Source organism: Talpa occidentalis, unplaced genomic scaffold (assembly GCF_014898055.3).
Source record: "Talpa occidentalis isolate TD23 unplaced genomic scaffold, MPIMG_talOcc4v2.1 talOcc4.4, whole genome shotgun sequence".
NCBI classification, from domain to species: Eukaryota; Metazoa; Chordata; class Mammalia; order Eulipotyphla; family Talpidae; genus Talpa; species Talpa occidentalis.
This window is the reverse complement of record NW_023604295.1, coordinates 131,359,023-131,365,022: the sequence shown is the minus strand read 5'-3', so window position 1 is coordinate 131,365,022 and position 6,000 is coordinate 131,359,023. Positions and strand designations below refer to the sequence as shown.

The 6,000-nt window shown below is 42.4% G+C and overlaps 1 pseudogene; it reads left to right on the top strand.

Annotated features, from left to right (window-relative positions):
* Positions 1–294: 294 nt before the first annotated feature.
* Positions 295–5,749, top strand: LOC119258250 (DDB1- and CUL4-associated factor 4-like; annotated as a pseudogene).
* Positions 5,750–6,000: the final 251 nt, after the last annotated feature.

Sequence of the window (6,000 nt, the reverse complement as noted above, 5' to 3'; positions counted from 1 at the left end):
TATTAAAATCATTTTTTCACAAAGATGGCACCAGAAGCAAAAAAGAAAGCTCCTACCATTCCCAAGATTGAAGCTAAAGTAAAAGTTTTTAAGGCTAAGAAATCAGTGCTAAGGCTGCCACAGTTCTGTCTGTCTGTCTGTCTGTCTCTCTCTCTCTCACACGCACACACACCCGTGCCTATAGCCCATTTTACCCATCTTCCCACAGCTCAAGGCACTGAGGCTTCAAGGTAATTGGAATAGTCTCAAAAGAGTCCCCTTCCCCAAAAGAGAAATAAGCTTGACCACTATGCCATGATCAAGTTCACCTTTATCTTCGAGTCAGTCGTGAAGAAGATAGAAAACAACACACTTGTATTCTTTGTGGATGTCCAGGTGAACAAATACCTGAGCAAACAGGCTCTATGACATTGATGTGGCCAAGGTCAACACCCCCTCCAATCTGATGGCGAGGAGGCTTCTGTTCATCTGACTGCTGACTGATACTTTGGATGTTGCCAACAAAACTACCATAATTTAAACTGAGCCCAGCTGGCTAATTCCAAATGTAAAATTTTCATCATAAAAGCACCCATCAACTAAATAAAATGATAGACTTCACTGATTTATAACACTTGATAAATGTGTGTCCTCATAACTATATTCTGTTTTCTCCATAAGAACCAAAAGGTTGGAAATAGATTCCTTTCATTCCATTTGCTTTTAGTCCCATATTAGGGACATACAGGAAAAGGAAGAAATGTCCTTACCAGGCTTATCTTTCAAGAGAAACAAGTTTAAAGAGAGTAGGTGGGTCTAGAAATGCAAATGCAGAAAGCTAACTGGCTGGAACACAGAGAAGAATCAGTGGATGTGTGGGAAAGCATAGTTCTCTGTGGGATAGTTCTCTGTTCTCGGGGGATACTGTCTTGGTGCCCAGAGTTCCTGCTTGTCAGCTAGGTGTAAGTTCATGCACGAGGGGCCTCTCATGAAGGGCAAAAGTCCAGGTATGAGGAACATACTGGGAAACCAGTGTCTGCTGAAAACAGCGGGCAGATGTTAGAATAGAGATAATATGCTTTGACTAGTGGGAACAATGGAGCGCCCCAGGCAAAAGACCTTGGTCACTCCACCCTAGCTCACATCCCCAGTAACTGCTTCCCCTGCACGCATACTCCCTCGTACTTTTCCAACATTTGTACTTGATCCTAATAAACACGAGATGCCTTTGGATGGGGACTGCACATTATTTCTGGTGTAGCCCCTCTAGGCTTTTCATTGTTTCATATAGACTCTGAATAATCTTTCCCTCATCCCTGCCACTTCCAACAGTTCTCCAGCCATAATGATACCTAATCTCTGTTCCTCTGAGCCATCAAGGTCCTGAATCTCTTGACTGTTACACAACAATCTAGAGTTTAGGTATTCTGTCCTTCAAAAATGCATGATCATGGGACTCTGATCTACAACCCTTATTTTCCTGGCAATTAAAGCCAGGCAGGGGCCTCCTTGGTGGTGCAGGTGCAGGGATTAAAGACAGCACTATCAATCTATCTCCAGCCACTGCAGCACATCCCCTCCACCAGGGAGGTGACCTAGCAGACCTCTCCTGTCTTGCCCGCTGCTCCCCTCAGCAGTGTATTTCAGTAGGTAAATCCTTTCATACCCTACTCTGCACCTCTGACCTACACCCTAGCTCTTGTATGCATAAATAAATAATTTTTTTAAAGCCAGGTAAATCTTTATGTAATAAGTAAAAATGGTAAAATCTCTGTTGTGTTTACTCAGAAGACAGCCACCAGGAATACTACAAAAGGAAAAAAGAATCTCTTAATTAGGAGATGGTGAAGAATGAAAAGATGCTTCAATTTCATGAACAGATTGTTGGAGTTTATATGGTCATGTATGATTTATGTATGTTTTGGAAATTAACCAGTTTTTCTGCAAGACATGCATGTGTAGCACCTTCTAAAAGTAGACATGTTGTGAAATAGCACAATCATGGGAATGCATTACGTGTGTTCTCTTTCAGAGTTAACACACTCCAGTTTTACTCAGCCTGTCATGAATCTAATTGCCTTCTGTTAATATTTTTTTATGCAAGAAATCTAGCCAGAGGCCACTGAATAGGCGCAATTATGTTTGGCTTCCATTCCTTCCAGTGAGAACAGAGCCTACTAATTGCAATGCAATTCGCCCTTCACCTGAGCTTTCAATAATCTGCCTCAGCCATGTAAACAGGCAGAATGGAGGGCTTAGGACCATTGTTCAGGTCAAAATAATTTGGAGGAAAACTATATTTTCTGTAATACAATATGGTTACTAATTTCTATTGGTTGCATTTTATTCGCCAGTTTACTTTGAAAAAATGCTCAGCATACTTCTCTTCAGTAGTTAATTTCCCGGCGATACTAGTTATAAAAAAAGCCAGGAAAACAATGGTTCGAAAGACTGATTCAAATTGAACTGAGTCTTCATATTTGGAGAATCACTTTAATGGTATCTGACCACCATTTTCACTTGACTCCTAAATAGCAGGAAAATGTTAATTCATCATAACCAGACTTAGAAAACAAAGTTTTGGATGTTTCTGATTCTCTGTCTTGGGTTTTGCATTATTTTTTTTAAAGATTTATTAATTTATGAATACAAAGATTGGGGTATAGGCCAGAGGTGCAGGGGGTGAGAGGATTCACCAGAGACAGAGTGGGGAGCAGAACAGGCAGACTCACTGAAATATGCTGCTGAGGGGAGAAGCAGGTGATATAGGAGAGGTCTGCTGCATCATGTGGATAGCTCCCTAGCTGGGGATTGAACTCGTGCCACAAAGGCTGTGGATTTCTTCATAGGTTGCATCTTAACCCCTTGCGCCACCAGGGAGGCCCAGATTTTACATTAAATTTAACATTTCCCCCTTAGTTTTTGCTTAGGTTTCCTTTCCCAGCCTCCACTATATTTTTCTCAGTTTACTAATGTCTTAGTTTTATGAATAAAAACACTTTGAGTTTGATGCTTCTAGGATCAGTTACTCAATCTTTGGTTAATCAATAAATGTTTTTTAAAAAAACATAGTGTCTTAGTGTGTTCAGTTCTATCCATTTAGCATTGGTCTCTTTCTAACATATAGTTCTTCTTTTTATGTCTCTTTATACCATTTTATCCCCTTGAGGAAAGAAGTTTACATTTGTAGTTCTAACTTGAAGGTTAAAGCAAACTCATAATTTGGATAGCTCAATCCTTAGCAGTTTTTGTAGCCAGTATTGGAAATATAACTGTATTATAATGACCTTGTAGTCTGCTTTGTGTTACTTTGATTTTTTAAAAGATTATTTATGCATACGAAAACTGGGATACAGGCCAGAGATGCGGGGGGTGAGAGGATTCACCAGAGACAGAGTGGGGTGCAGAATAGGTGGATCAACTGAACTACATTGCTGAGGGGTGCTGTGGGTGAGACAGGAGTGGTCTGCTGCTCCCCTCACCAGTGTATTTCAGTCGATCTGCCTGACCTACACCCCAGCTCTTGTACACATAAATAAATAAAATAAATCTTAAGAAAAAAAAGAGAGTAACTGATGAAATTGTTGCCTCCCTCTTTGCTCCTCAAGTGGTCATTAAGGCTTACTGATTTAAAACCTAGATGCCACTGAAAGTAACTTTGCTTCTAGAAAAAAAACTTCCAGGCTCATCTTGATTTTTCCTGCCTCAACACACAGGATCAGATATTTTGTAAAACTCTGTGTTTTTAACTGAGAACAATATTGGAGAAAACAGATTGAACACTGCAGTGTACGCTAGATTATTTCACATCCTGCTGGCAGGGTGACATCAGCAAAGACAACCCTCAAATTACTGTGGTAACAGCAGTAATCTCCTAAAAAGAACAAACAATGGATGTATGTTAATGTTTTCGAGTTAAATTAAATCCTGTCACTTCTGTTCTATTAGGAGAGCTTATTTTTCCATTTTGATTAATGGAGTTATTCTATTTTACATTAACTTTAACATACTACAGTATATATAGATTGCTGTACTGAATCATGTGCTCAATTATTATGTTGTCCCCTAGCGTTGCAAATTCTGATCATTTTTTAGGACCTCAGCCCAGGTTTATTGGAATTGTTTCCAATAAAGGAAACTCTAGAGACCTCTGCCTTCCCATCATCACTACAAACTCCAACTATCTTAAAAATATAAGTCCATAGTCCCTCAGGGAGATAATCACAAATCCAACCTAACCTAGTAAGGAGAATCAATGTTTGGTAATAACACTGCTCAAAGTTTTTCCTTTTGAGCTGATTTTCTTTTTTTCCCTTAAGCATGTATCATTGTTCTGTTCACAAATTCATTTATTTTAAGGCTGTCTTAGAACTGAATTCCAATTTCAAATGTCCTCAGGGCCAAGCCTGGACCAGAGGAGGAATCAGAAAGGGCCTCCAATCTGGAGCAGAAATGCAGATAAACACCTGCCAGAGGAGGACACTTGGAAGAAGGTGCCACTAGAGGAGCCCTTGGTGCCACAACACAGTTCCAAGGACAGGATAACACAGGGCTCAGCCAAGTCCCTGGAGCGCTGGCCACGGCATGCATAGGCCACCTCGACCTCCTCCAGTGAAGCTGGGGTTACTCCTTCAGTGCCTGATCTGCTCAGTATTACTTCAACCCTGAAAATAAAGTCTCTCCTTGCTCCCTGGACAGAACAATTACAAACTCCTTCCGAAGGAGAGCTTCTATCAGAAGGAAATGGAGAGCACGGGTTGCAGCTGCTGGAAGAAGAGGACAAGTAGAAAAAGCAAAATAGAATGGGATTGAAGGCATCTTCCTTGTTACAAAAAAGCAAGCTGGGTCTCCTCAACTTTACAAGTTAGTGCCCTTCAGCTCACCAGCTGTGAGTATGCTGCATGCAGAGGCAAATGGCGCTAATTCAGAACTCCAATCCCTTTACTTTGGTAAGCAATTGATTCAATGTCATACTAGGGGACAGCCGCAGTATGGCTCTGCACAGTGGACAATGTCAAGTATAGCATCATCAACCTGGGTAGCCTGGCGCTCCCTCGCTCAAGGTGCAAATGCATGACAACCCCTACTTCACTAGCAGTAAGATGAACTCTTGTTGGGCCTCCCTGGGTCACGTGGTTTCCCACATTCAGCATCACCTTCCAGCAGGCGATCTGTCTAGCAGCGCTGCAGTTTCCACATCCTGGAGCCTGTTCTATGCATGGTCCCTGTCCATCCAGGCACATACCTGCTTCAGCACAGGCTAGCCCCCACCGGCGGTGGTGATAGGACAGCCCAGCCCTTTGGGACCAGCAGTGATGGCTTGACCCAACAGTTTGCTCTCATGGCACCATTGCTGTTTAATGGCTGTTGTTCCAGGGGAGATCTTTGCCATTGATCTGCAGGCTCAAATTCTGGGTTATGGCTGCAAGGCCACCTACCTATTCCATGACTTGGCAGTTACCTCTGTGCAAATGCTCCATGCGGAGCATTGCCTAAAGGTTTCCAACATGGCTGGACAGGTCAAGCCATAGAACACAAGGACCACTACTAGGTGTATAAGGCAGTACAGGGGCATGTGAACAAGTGTGCCTACCTATCCCTGCACATGCTGGAGCAAGAAGCAATGGTGGGGGCAGTGGGCCGGGACTGCTACACAAGAAACTGGAGGCTCCATGATATTTACCTGCTCAGAACTACACTCTCCCCCAGACTCCACCTTCAAGACCTGTCATCCCAGCTAATATTCCTTGATGTGCTTGGTGTCTGGTGAGGAGATCTGGGCTGCTGATGGCCTCCAGAAGGATCTTCACTGTTTCTTTTACATCTCATTTGACAGGTGCAGACTGGAGGAATGTGGACTTGCCTTAAGGGAATAAAGAATAGCCATTCTTCTGCCACAAGTGCAGTTCCCAGTGAAGACATTTTAAACAGGTGCTCCTGCACACAGATCTCATTTATCTATTGAAGCTAGGGAGATGGTGCTGTATTTTATAGGGAGGCATTTCAGTAAAGTTATTTCAG